Genomic DNA, 12,660 nt, shown 5'->3' with positions numbered 1-12,660 from the left:
TGTCTTTGTATTTTTGTCAAGTGTTTACGGGACTTACTACTGGTCTATTGAGCCTCATAAGTCTACTTTTGATTTTCAAAATATTATTTAACCTGGCTCTGTAAGTTATGTAAGAACACCAGATGCAAATGGAGCATAGAAGAAATATGAAACTGCTAGGGAAACTTTAAGGAAAATTAATTTAAAATCATTTAAAATATTAATTGTATTTGCAGGAGCACGTGTAGAAGTCATGAGATGCTCTCTAAGTACCATACAACTTAACTTATTTTGTCTTCTAACAGTAAAGATTAATAAAGAAGCCACAAAAGCCGGTTGTCATATAAAAGAGCTGCTAGAGTTACTTGGATTAATGATCTACCTTTTTGTTATATGCAGCCTTGCTTAATGTTCAGTAGCTCAGAGAACAGAAAATTTGCCCCTCTCCGAAAATTCATCTCGCTACTGCTAAAGGAGACAGGATGAATCCCTGATTTGTCCAGTGATTCACTGCCATGGTGTCCTGACTCAAAAACACACAACATTTGTGTTACCAGTGGGGGAGTTGGCAACTTGCCAGGAGTTTGAATGTTACTTAAATTTGTGTACTCGTTTTATGCATTTAAAAAAAGGAAGACAACTGAACGGATGCAGCCATCGTATTTGCCTGTGCTTGCGTTGTGTCTCATAAAGAGCAGTTTCTTGTGTGAACTCACCAGCAATAAACATCAGTGCGCTGCCACCTCATCCCACAGGGCATGGGAGAGACAGACCACGTATCTGAAATACAGGAATGGCTCTGTCACAGTGAGCACATGAACTGTACTTTTTAAATCTTAGTTCTAAAAGATTAATTTTCGGATCAGCATAATGTTGCTGGCTAGAATTGCTATTGATGGTCAGTGCTATGGGATCTGCTCTTAAATCCAGCCACAGTATGTTTTTGGTAGCTTCCTGTGTCAACACAAGGAAGCATCTTGCACTTGTGAAAAAAGAAAGCTGTGCCAAACTGACATGTGCTGCTACCCACAAAAAGGAAGCCCTGTTGTAGATGGAAATGATTTCAGGAAGATCTCAACAGACTAATTGAAATAAGGGGGGGGTCATTAACTGGGTATTGTTAGCAAGAGAATACTCCAAGGTGGCAAAGCTGGAAGGTGGGATTTGGGGGAAAAAAAAATAAAAATTAAAGCAACAATTACAGTGTCCTAACTTGTTAGTTCTTAACCAATGATAAAAAGATGTTAACAGCCCCAGGTTTTTCTGTGGTTTTCTTAATATGGAACTTAGCAAAATGTACTGTTAAACGCATTTTTGAGCTAATGAGCTGATTGATTACCTCTCTGCTGATTTAAAATGTAACAGTGTGAATAATGTATAGTGAATTCAGGCCTTAAAGTTTAATTCTAATAAAGGTAAAGTAGAATTGTTTTCCTCTGAAAGCATAAGCTACTGATCACACAGAACACCAATGTATGTTTTTATTTTTCTTGGTAAATTGCTTAATTTATCAATTGCTTAAAAATTGCCAGGTAGAAAGTGCTATGTAAATATTAATAATATTTTTTTTCTAATAGCTTTCTCTACATTGAGTTGTCTCGCGCATCTGACAGCAATTGTGAGCAGAGCTGTGGACTGACATAGGCAGAGGTGTGTACTGCTCTCCCAACTCCGTGCTCCCATGCTTTTCAGGCTGGGACTGGAACACTCGTTACCACTTCTTCAATTCAAATACAAAGTTTATCCTCTCAGTGATACCCTCCTGAGCTATATTTTCTTTCTAGAAGAGTGGGGTTTTTTTTCCTCACATGGCTGAAGTAATGATGGTGCAATTTTGGCACGACTCGTGCTGAAATTTGGATAACCTGAAAGCCCTTGGTGAGGTACAGCAGGATTCTTGTTATCTAGGTCCAATGCAGGTAGGGTGGCCAGAGCATACTGTGTTGGGGAGGAGGCTCTTACCCTCCTTCTTGTGATGATTTAAAAGCTTGTGTTTTATTTTAGCTTAATTGTACACCTTACAAGACTTTTACAAATTTAGTCCCAGGGGCATGCACGAGGGTCATTTGGCTGTCACGGCATCATTTGCATACCACTTTCAAGCTGCAAGTGATATTTGTGTCATGTATTGGGAACTGCTGGCCCAGATTGTTACATCTCTTTTTTCTGTCATTGTTATAGCTTCAGAAAACAAAATCACATGCCTGCTTCCTACATATCTGTTTCTTCTTGTCTCTCCTCAGCAGCTTTTCAATCCTTTGGCCAGTTTTAACCACATTTTACAGAGGAAAATTGGGCTCTAAGGGTTAATGAGTTGCAGAAATCTTGAAAATAGGAGGGGAAGTGTTCTTTGTGCATCTAAGAAAGAGTCCATGCTGTATCATGGACTCGATCGAGAGCAGCCCTGAGGAGTACTGGTGGACGAGAAGCTCAGTATGAGCTGGCAATGTGCTCTTGCAGCCCAGAAGGCCAACCGCATCCTGGACTGCATCAAGAGGAGCGTGGCCAGCAGGTCGAGGGAGGTGATTCTCCACCTCTACTCTGCCCTCGTGAGACCTCACTTGGAGTATTGCGTCCAGTTCTGGAGTCCCCAACATAAGAAGGACATGGACCAGTTGGAGAGAGTCCAGAGGAAGGCCACGAAGATGATAAGAGGGCTGAAGCACCTTTCCTATGAGGACAGGCTGAAAGAGTTGGGGCTGTTCAGCCTGGAGAAGAGGAGGCTCCGGGGTGACCTTATAGCGGTCTTCCAGTACCTCAAGGGGACCTACAAGAAAGATGGGAGAGGCTGTTCAGGAGGGCCAGTTGTGATAGGACAAGGGGTAATGGTTTTAAAATAGAGGGAGGTAGATTCAGGTTGGATATTAGGAAAAAATTTTTTACCATGAGAGTTGTAGAACACTGGAACAGGTTGCCCAGAGAGGTGGTGGATGCTCCATCCCTGGAGACGTTCAAGGCCCGGTTGGATGAGGCCCTGAGCAACCTGATCTAGTTGGAGATATCCCTGTTCCTTGCAGGGGGGTTGGACTAGATGACCTTTGAAGGTCCCTTCCAGCCCTAACGATTCTATGATTCTATCATAGAATCATAGAATGGTTTGGGTTGGAAGGGACCTTATAGATCATCTAGTTCCAACCCCCCTGCCACAGGCAGGGACACCTGCCACTAGATCAGGTTGTTCAAATCTTCATCCAACCTGACCTTGAACACTTCCAGGGATGGGGCAGCCACAACTTCTCTGGACAACCTGTTCCAGTGCCTCACCACCCTCAATGTAAAAAATTTCTTCCTTAGATCTAATCTAAATCTGCCCTCTTTCAGTTTAAAGCCATTACCCCCTGTCCTATCACTACACGCCCTTGCAAAAAGTTCCTCTCCAGCTTTCCTGGAGGCCCCCTTTAAATACTGGAAGGCTGATATAAGATCAGCCCAGAGACTTCTCTTCTGCAGGCTGAACAGCCCCAACTCTCTCAGCCTGTCTTCATAGGTGCTCCAGCCCTCGGATCATCTTCGTGGCCCTCCTCTGGACTCACTCCAGCAGCTCCATGTCCTTGTGTTGGGGACTCCAGAGCTGAACGCAGTACTCCAGGTGGGGTCTCACGAGAGCAGAGTAGAGGGGCAGAATCACCTCCCTCGACCTGCTGGCCACACTTCTTTTGATGCAGCCCAGGATACGGTTGGCTTTCTGGGCACACGTTGCCGGGCTTTGCTGAGCTTCTAATCAACCAACGCCCCAAGTCATTTTCCTCAGGGCTGCTCTCAATGCATTCTCTGCTCAGCCTCTATTTCTGCCTGGGATTGTCCCTACCCATGTGCAGGACCTTGCGCTTGGCTGTGTTGAACTTCATGAGGTTCGCACAGGCCCATCTCTCCAGCCTGTCAAGATCCCTCTGGATGGCATCCCTTCCCTCCAGCGTGTCCACAACACCACACAACTTGGTGTCATCTGCAAACTTGCTGAGGGTGCACTCGATCCCACTGTCTGTGTCACCAACAAAGATGTTAAACAGCACCAGCCCCAATACCAACCCTGGAGGAACAGCACTTGTCACTGGTCTCCACTTGGACATCGAGCCGTTGACCGCAGCTCTTTAAGTGCAACCATCCAGCCAATTCCTTATCCACCGAGTGGTCCATCCATCAAAACCATGTTTCTCCAGTTTAGAGACGACGATGTCATGTGGGACAGTGTCAAATGCTTTGGACAAGTCCAGGTAGATGACATGAGTTGCTCTTCTTTTATCCACCAAGGGTATAATCCCATCATAGAAGGCCACCAAATTTGTCAGGCCCGATTTGCCCTTAGTGAAGCCATGTTGGCTGTCACCAATCACCTCCTTTTTTTCCATGTGCCTTAGCATAGTTGCCAGGAGGATCTGCTCCGTGATCTTTCTGGGTGCAGAGGTGAGACTGACTGGCCTGTAGTTCCCTGGGTCTTTCTTTTTTCTCTTTTTAAAAATGGGGGCTATGTTTCCCCTTTTCCAGTCAGTGGGAACTTCACCTGACTGCCATGACTTCTCATATGTGATGAGGTAATGATTTAGCAACTTCATCCGCCAGTTCCCTCAGGACTTGCGGACGCAACTCATCAGGTCCCATGGACTTCTGCACCTTCAGGTTCTTTAGATGGTCTTGAACCTGATCTCCTACAGTGGGTGGTTCCTCATTCTCCCAATCTCTGCCTTTCCCTTCTGTGACTTGAGTAGTGCAGCTGGAGCTCTGGCCAGTGAAGACTGAGGCAAAAAAGTCAGTACCTCAGTCTTCTTCATATCCCAGGTAACCAGGTCTCCCAATTCCACCTGGAGAGAGCCCACATTTTCCCTAGTCTTCTTTTTATCACTGACATACCTGTAGAAGCTTTTCTTGTCACCCTTGATGTCCCTGGCTGCTTGGACAATTTCTCTGTATTTCTCCCAGGCTACCTGTTCTTGCTTCCACCCTCTGTAGGCTTCCTTTTTATGTCCGAGTTGGTCCAGGAGCTCTTTGTTCATCCCTGCAGGCCTCCTGGTCTTCCTACCTGACTTTCTCTTTGTTGGGATGCACCGCTCCTGAGCTTGGAGGAGATGATCCTTGAATATTATCCATCTTTCTTGGGCCCCTCTTCCCTCCAGGGCTTCATCCCATTGTACTCTAACTAAGGAGATCCCTGAAGAGGCCGAGTCTGCTCTTCTGAAATCCAGGGTAGTGAGCTTGCTGTGTGCCCTCCTCACTGCCCTAAGGATCTTGAACTCCACCATTTCATGGTCACTGCAGCCAAGGCTGCCCTTAGAGCTTCACATTCTCCACCAGCCCCTCCTTGTTGGTGAGAACAAGGTCCAGCAAAGCACCATTCCTCATTGGTTGTTCTATCAGTTGGAGAAGGAAGTTATTGTCAACGCATTCCAGGAACCTCCTGGATTGCTTATGCTCTGCTGTGTTGTCCCTCCAACAGGTGTCAGAGTGTTTGAAGTCTTCCATGAGGACGAGGGCTGGTGAATGCAAGGCTGCTCCTCTCTGTCTGTAGAGGGCCTCATTTGCTCCGTGTTCTTGGTCAGGTGGCCTGTAGCACTATAATGTCACCTGTCCTTGCCCTCTCCACTATAATGTCACCTGTCCTTGCCCTTCCTTTAATCCTGACCCATAAGCTCTCCGTCATCCATCTCCAGGTGGAGCTCCATGCACTCCAGCTGATATGTTAGCTTTAAGGAAAGTGCAGACAGGAAATGGAGCTGTACTGCTTCTGCTCATCATGGAGCTCCTGGTTTCTCATGGTCTCCCTTTCCTAGTGCTCCAAGTCTGGCCTCTGATCTTAGCTAACAAAGACAAAAATAATGAATTAAAATGTATTTCATAGGTCTATTATTTTCACTTTCCTTACAGAATGAAGGACACTTCTAGAGATTAACTGACTGGAGGTGTTTTTGAGGTCTTGGTTTTGGGTTTTTTTGTCTTTCTTGTGGTGAAAATGGATCCAGAATTCACTTGCTTGTGAACCAACTTTAAGGGCAATTCCTGTCTGCTTTTCTTATAACTTCAGCACACAGTGCGCTGTCACCAGTGTGCTTTCTGATCGCGTGCCATGAAGGTGTTTTTCCATAGTTAAAAATACATTTTTTTGTTTTGGGAACTGTTCCTTAAAAGAAGTAGCAATTCAAAAGTGGCCTGAAAAAGCGTCTTTTTCACAGATGAGCACGTTGTTTTCCTATTCATGCTCAGATGCTGCCCTCTTTGTACTGGGGGTAACAGCCCCTGCTGCTAGCTCAGGTCCTTAGATCAAGGAAGCCGCCAGACAGCTCTGGCTTTTGTGTGGAGTTACTTTTTCCTTGAGGTATTAATTACTTTGTTGGCGAGGAAAGCCACCTTTGATCTTATCTGTGCTCCAGAAAGTTTGCTGAGAAAAGAGTGATCATATAGGGATTGCTTAAGCTTATTTTCTCAGCCAAAAAAGGATGTCTGGTTGGTGTATCTGATATTCCTTAATTGATAGAGAGAGGGTGAATGATCTTTCTGCTTAATGGCCTTATCGTGATTTACACTAAGCCCCCATCCTATTATTGCGGCAACACGAAGGGACCTGGAAGGAGGCGTAAATTCAAGGTGTTGTTATTTTAGATGTGAGGGTGTAAAGGAAACTTGATGCAGGAGTCAGGCCCTGAGGATTTACCGTGGCTGACTGCACATTACATGTCGTCTGCAGCGGCTGGTGCGGTTTCTTCGTGGCCTGTGAGGCAGAACGAGGGTTGGGGGGCGGGGGGGGTGGAAAATTCCCTTTCAGCCTAAGTTAGCCGTGCGTGTTCCTGGGCCGCTGCCGAGGGGAAGGTTTTGGAAGAAAATGATCCTATTAGCAGCAGAGCCTGCAGTGCTGGGGCTGGCAAGCAGAGTGCCTCTCTCCCGCAGGAGGATTTCGGCTTGCGCCGATGTGCGCAGCCGATTTCGGTGCTGCCGTGTATAAATCTCTATTTTTGTGCTTTTGATGCAATTGTGTGCAGCCGAGCTGTCGCCTTGCGTTCCCGTGCGTGGCGGTGGCCTGAGGCGCCTCATCTGGTCGCACCGGAGCAGCTGTGAAAGGCTGGCAGCCCGTTCTGCTCTGCGGTGGGAGATGTTTTCCTTGTGAAGTGAGCAGCATCAGGCCCACAGCCATGCAGCTGGTGTCAATGGGCCGGTGTAAGCACATAGATGGTTTTTCCGTTTTAATCCAGGCAGGAGTGAAAGGCAAAAACGATGCGTGTTTGCTTTGAGTTGTAAAAAGGAACTGAGCTAATAGAAATTCCAGACTGGTAAACCCAGGCGAGGCAATGTCTAGGAGAGCAATGCTGAAAAAGAACGTGGGCAGTCGCTTTAAAGCCCTTGGATGTGCTGGACTCCATGTTAAAAGGAAGTTGCTGAAGTTTTATGGGAGGTGTTAGAGGAGCAGGGATGCTCCCCACTATGGTGTACGTGCATGCCAGAGGAGCAGCTGCCAATGGGACAGCATGCACATGGCAGGCTGAAAGCATGAAGCATCTGCTGCAGGTGGCTGTTTGAAATCACAGAGAAAAAAAAAAAAAAGTGGAAAGGAAGTAATGACAAGATAATGCTGAAGGTTACACACTTGGAAATGCAGTATCCACCCTAACTGCCAGAAATACATTGATCACTTTGGAAGTGTACAAGTCATTTCTGAGCAGTTTGTGGAACAAAAGCAAATCTGCAAATAGGACGGTAAATGTGGACCATAGGGCATCTGTATGCACTCTGGAAAGCAATTTAATACTGAGAACCTAGCCAAGGCTCTCAGTTGTGCCTAAGTAAATGGATCTCATCTAGGAAAAATGTATAGCTATTCTGGAGGCATACAAGGAGAAGAAAAAGCTTTTGTGGAATAACTAGCTTTTTCAACAACTGCATATTATGCACCTACTGTGATTTAAGAAGTAGGAACATTTAGTCTTGTAGATCTTTTTTTCTTCCTATCTACAGCCTTTCTGTTTTATTCCCTTTTCTTTCCCATGTCCTGAGAGGTCTTTGGATGATACACCACAGTATGACCTGTTGTTCTTGTCAGCAGAATGGAAGAGGCTGTAGGAAATACAAAATGTTCTCCATGATTTTGAGGAACACAAAGAGAAAATTCAGGGAGTTGTTATCAATCACAAATGACTTGTGGTAACTGTGAAATATCAAGATTGCATGAGCTACTTCTTAGATGTTTCATGTTGTCATGGTTTATGCCGGCTGGCAACTAAATGCCACACAGCAGCTCGCTCACCCTCCCCCACCCCCTGGGGATAGGGAAGAGAATTAAAGGGGAAAGGGAAAGAGACCCGTGGGTTGAGATGAGAACAATTTAATACTACTACTACTAATATATGAATATATACGTATGTACAATGATAATAATATATACAAACAGGTGATGCACAATGTAATTGCTCACCAGCCCTTGACCAAGGCCCATCCTGTCCTGAAATAACAATCCCGAAACAGATAAGTCCTGACACTGCAATCCCAGACGAGCAAGAGGCCCAAAAAGAGAGAGAGAGAGAGAGCAGTCTGAGAGTGAGAGCCTCAAGAAGAGCAAAGGCTCTTCTTTCCGGTTAACCTCATCTTTATGCTGGGCATGACGCTGCATGATATGGAATAGTTCATTGGTCAATTTAGCCCTCAATCCTGAGTCTAAATTCAAAATCAGAAGGGAAGTTGTGGGCCCCTTGTCCCGGCCATGCTTCCCCCCAGCCTGGTGTGTTCCTGCACACTGGCAAGAACATGGCAGCTGAAAAATCTTCGAGGGCCTCAGTGCCAACTATAAATGTCAATGTGCCATCAACATTCTAAACTAAAACCAAAACACAGAGCTCTTCTAGCTGTTAAAAAGAACTAACTGTCCCAGCTGAAACCATGACATGTGTTGGTCAGAAATTCACTTAGGGAAAAATTATCACTGTTCTGTTCTGTATTTGGCATCTTATGTTTTGAATGGCTTCCTGTAAGGTTTTACAGCAAGTAAAATTTGAAATCTGCCATACTGCAAAGCTTCACTTCAGATCCACTTATTTTCCTCTTACTCCACTTTTAAGCGTTTTGTAGAGTAAGAGTTGACTCTTTGCACTTACTCATTTTCCCTGGTTTCTGACTATTCTTTGCAATGCTATACCATTGGTACTTGTGAAAATGCAGCAAGCAAGAAGAATCAGCAAACACTCTGGAGAGAACAGGACTCCAAAGTGGACCATTATTTGTATGCCTCCATCCACTTCACAAGCTTCTTTCATCTGCCAGCATCTGTTTTCTCTGCATTATCTTTTCAGTCTAGCTCTTCGCAGTAAAACCCATTGGGATATGTGTTCATGATTAAAATTACAGATTTAGAAACGTGTGAGAGGAAAGGGATTATGGATAGAGTTGCAGCAAGAAAGAAGCAGTGCAAGGAAGGGGCTTCCACACCCTGTTTCACTTCCCCACCATTCGCTCCATTCTGTATACACTTGTTTGGGTGCTTTTAGGACCTAAGTTCTCAGCCTTTTGGCTAAGGTCAAGTGTAGTGTGTAGTGTAGGTGGGTTTCCCATTGCATGCATGCATGCATTTGCTATTCTCTGGTGCAATCAGGATAGGTTCTCATAGGCTAGATCTTTGTCCCATCAAGCATTACAGAACTGCATAGCAAAGATGAAGCAAAGGTGTTATCTCCTTGCTTTCTAAGCAGTGGCAGTGCGTTGCTTTACTCCTCTTGACTACTAGACAATATAAATATAATTTAATTCTTCTGGAAGCTGACTAGTGATAACAACAGTATTTTAATCAGGTTTTAATCTCAGCACACCATTTAAATACACCTCTGTGAGACAGCAAGGTACTGCAATAAATTGTAGTTGTTTTTTGTGGGTTTAGGGTTGACTTAGTAGGTTATTGGAAATGCCATTGTGATGGAAAACAACTTAGGCGCATTGCTGCTATCTCCATGTAAGGGTCTATCATATGATTGCTTGCCAGTCAGAGAAAAATCACTTCATTAGATAGTGATACTTTTTTATTGTAATCCTCTTACTGATGGATTTGAGGCTTAAAATACAGCACAGTAGATTTGCTTTGTGCACTCCTCTCCTGTTCTGAAGTAGTATTGGCAGACATTTCATACCTCTGTTATTCTGGGGCTTCTTTCCTGCAGCTTCTCGTTGGAACTGTTTCAGGTTTAAACACTTTGCGTTGGAAAGTATGTAACTGGGCTGTAGGTAGACCAGAGGGACAATGTGAAGGCTTGCATGAAGAACTATAAGCCAACAGTGTAACATGGCTGTGACAAAGGTACCACCTGATTCTGCACGCATTCAGCTAAGTATTTCCAATAACGGCCAATAAAAATGAATATGGTGACTAAGGCTGTGGAGAGGCCTTACTTTGACACCGTTTCCAGTTCTTGTCATCTGTGACCAGGAGGACCGAGTGCACCCTCAGCAAGTTTGCAGATGACACCAAGTTGTGTGGTGTTGTGGACACGCTGGAGGGAAGGGATGCCATCCAGAGGGACCTTGACAGGCTGGAGAGATGGGCCTGTGTGAACCTCATGAAGTTCAACACAGCCAAGTGCAAGGTCCTGCATGTGGGTCGGGGCAATCTCAAGTGTAAGTACAGGCTGGGCAGAGAATGGATTGAGAGCAGCCCTGAGGAAAAGGACTTGGGAGTGCTGGTGGATGAGAAGCTCAACATGAGCCAGCAATGTGCACTGGCAGCCCAGAAAGCTAACTGTATCCTGGGCTGCATCAAAAGAAGCGTGGCCAGCAGGTCGAGGGAGGTGATTCTGGCTCTCTATTTTGCTCTCGTGAAACCCCACCTGGAATACTGCATTCAGCTCTGGGGTCCCCAACACAAGAAGGACATGGAGCTGCTGGAGCAAGTCCAGAGGAGAGCCATGAAGATGATCTGAGGGCTGGAGCACCTCTCCTATGAAGACAGGCTGAGAAGTTGGGGCTGTTCAGCCTGGAGAAGAGGAGTCTCCGGGGTGATCTTATAGCAGCCTTCCAGTATTTAAAGGGGGCCTCCAGGAAAGCTGGAGAGGGACTTTTTACAAGGGCATGTAGTGATAGGACAAGGGGTAATGGCTTTAAAGTGAAAGAGGGCAGATTTAGATTAGATCTAAGGAAGAAATTTTTCACTCTGAGGGTGGTGAGGCACTGGAACAGATTGCCCAGAGGAGTTGTGGCTGCCCCATCCCTGGAAGTGTTCAAGGCCAGGTTGGATGAGGCTTTGGGCAACCTGGTGTAGTGGAGGGTTTCCCTGCCCATGGCAGGGGGGTTGGAACTAGATGATCTTTGAAGTCCCTTCCAACCCAAAGCATTCTATGATTCTATGAGATGCATAGAGAGGCTGCTGGCGTTTGAGTGAAACGAAGAGCCCAGCTCCCAGGCAGTGAGCAGAACTCGTTTAGCCTAAGAAAGGAAAAGGGGTATAACTGCTTTCTAAACCTATACTGGGGGAAATGAAGGAGTGGGAGAAGCTCACGTCCAGAGAAGGAGGGGAGCCGGAAGACAATGCAGTCACAAACACAAACCAGTCTGAGTTGGCCAGGAGCCAGCTGAGGCTGGAAACTGGGAGGACGGTTCCTACCTTGATGCTGTGCTGTCATTTTGGTGCATATAAAGGAAGCAAAATAGTACGAGGCTGCTATGCCACTGTCTGCTAAAGCAGCTGAGGCCTTGACTTCGTGTCCCAGCTGATCCTTCAGGTCCCATCTCTTCTCTCAGACCAGTGACCTGTGGTTGTGAGGATGGCGGAGCAGCGCTGGTGTGCAAGCGCTGGGTGATCCGACTGGAAGGAGAAGGATCAGCAGAGGCAGGTGGGGCCAGTCTCACATGGTCACGTACACCCAGCCCAGTCTTTTATCCCTAGAGATGGGCTATAGCAGGAGAGCTGTTGTCATCTCCTGCCTCCTTGTCTTCTTTGGCTTAAGTTAATCATATTTGGAGATGATGGCAGAAATGTCAAATTTTGTAAGAAGTCCAGAGCTTGGAGTTAATTCCCTGACTTTCTTTAGTGGAGCACTTATGGTGCTTCCCCCTGTCCATGTTTGAGTTTGACACAAACAGGAGTGACTTGGGAGGAAACAAGAGGGAAAGAAAAAAGCATCATGGAGTAACTTCTTCATTTAAAGTTTCTGGTATTCTCCTGCCCCTCTCCCTTCCTAATCAAAAGGCAAGGTTGGGCAGCACACTGAAACTAGACTTCTGCACCACGTCCAGATATCCCATCCCTGGTTGGCCAGACTGTCAGCGTGGCCCAATGCGCACAGACGTCGGTGCAGTGTCATTGCTTGGGAGGACCTCTACAAGGCTTTGCCACCACAGGCTCTGCCAATCCTGCTCAAAAGGTATCGCCTCCTGAAAATGAATCACGAAGCTTCATCTCCCTGATGGGGAGAACAACGAGCACTTTCTGCAGAGGGTAACTGCCATCATCAGACATGAAGAAGCCATCGCTGTGGGGACAACATACCAAACAAGCTTTATTAATGACTGCTCCCTGGAAACAAAACTTTTCCTGTGAGGCTGGGAGTATTGAAGATATCTGTAACATGTTTAGAGAGGGTGAAAAGTTCCTGTAAGATATAGAGCAGGAATAAAATATGAATAGCTCTATCATCAGCGCATACCTTTAAAAGGCAATTGTAACCCCTGGGTTCAATCATGCAGAGTGAACCTCGCGCGTAGGCTGCCAGTGCTTTCGGCTAA

This window comes from Tauraco erythrolophus, chromosome 1 (assembly GCF_009769465.1).
Source record: "Tauraco erythrolophus isolate bTauEry1 chromosome 1, bTauEry1.pri, whole genome shotgun sequence".
In the NCBI taxonomy this organism is placed as follows: Eukaryota; Metazoa; Chordata; class Aves; order Musophagiformes; family Musophagidae; genus Tauraco; species Tauraco erythrolophus.
This window is presented reverse-complemented; position numbering follows the sequence as displayed.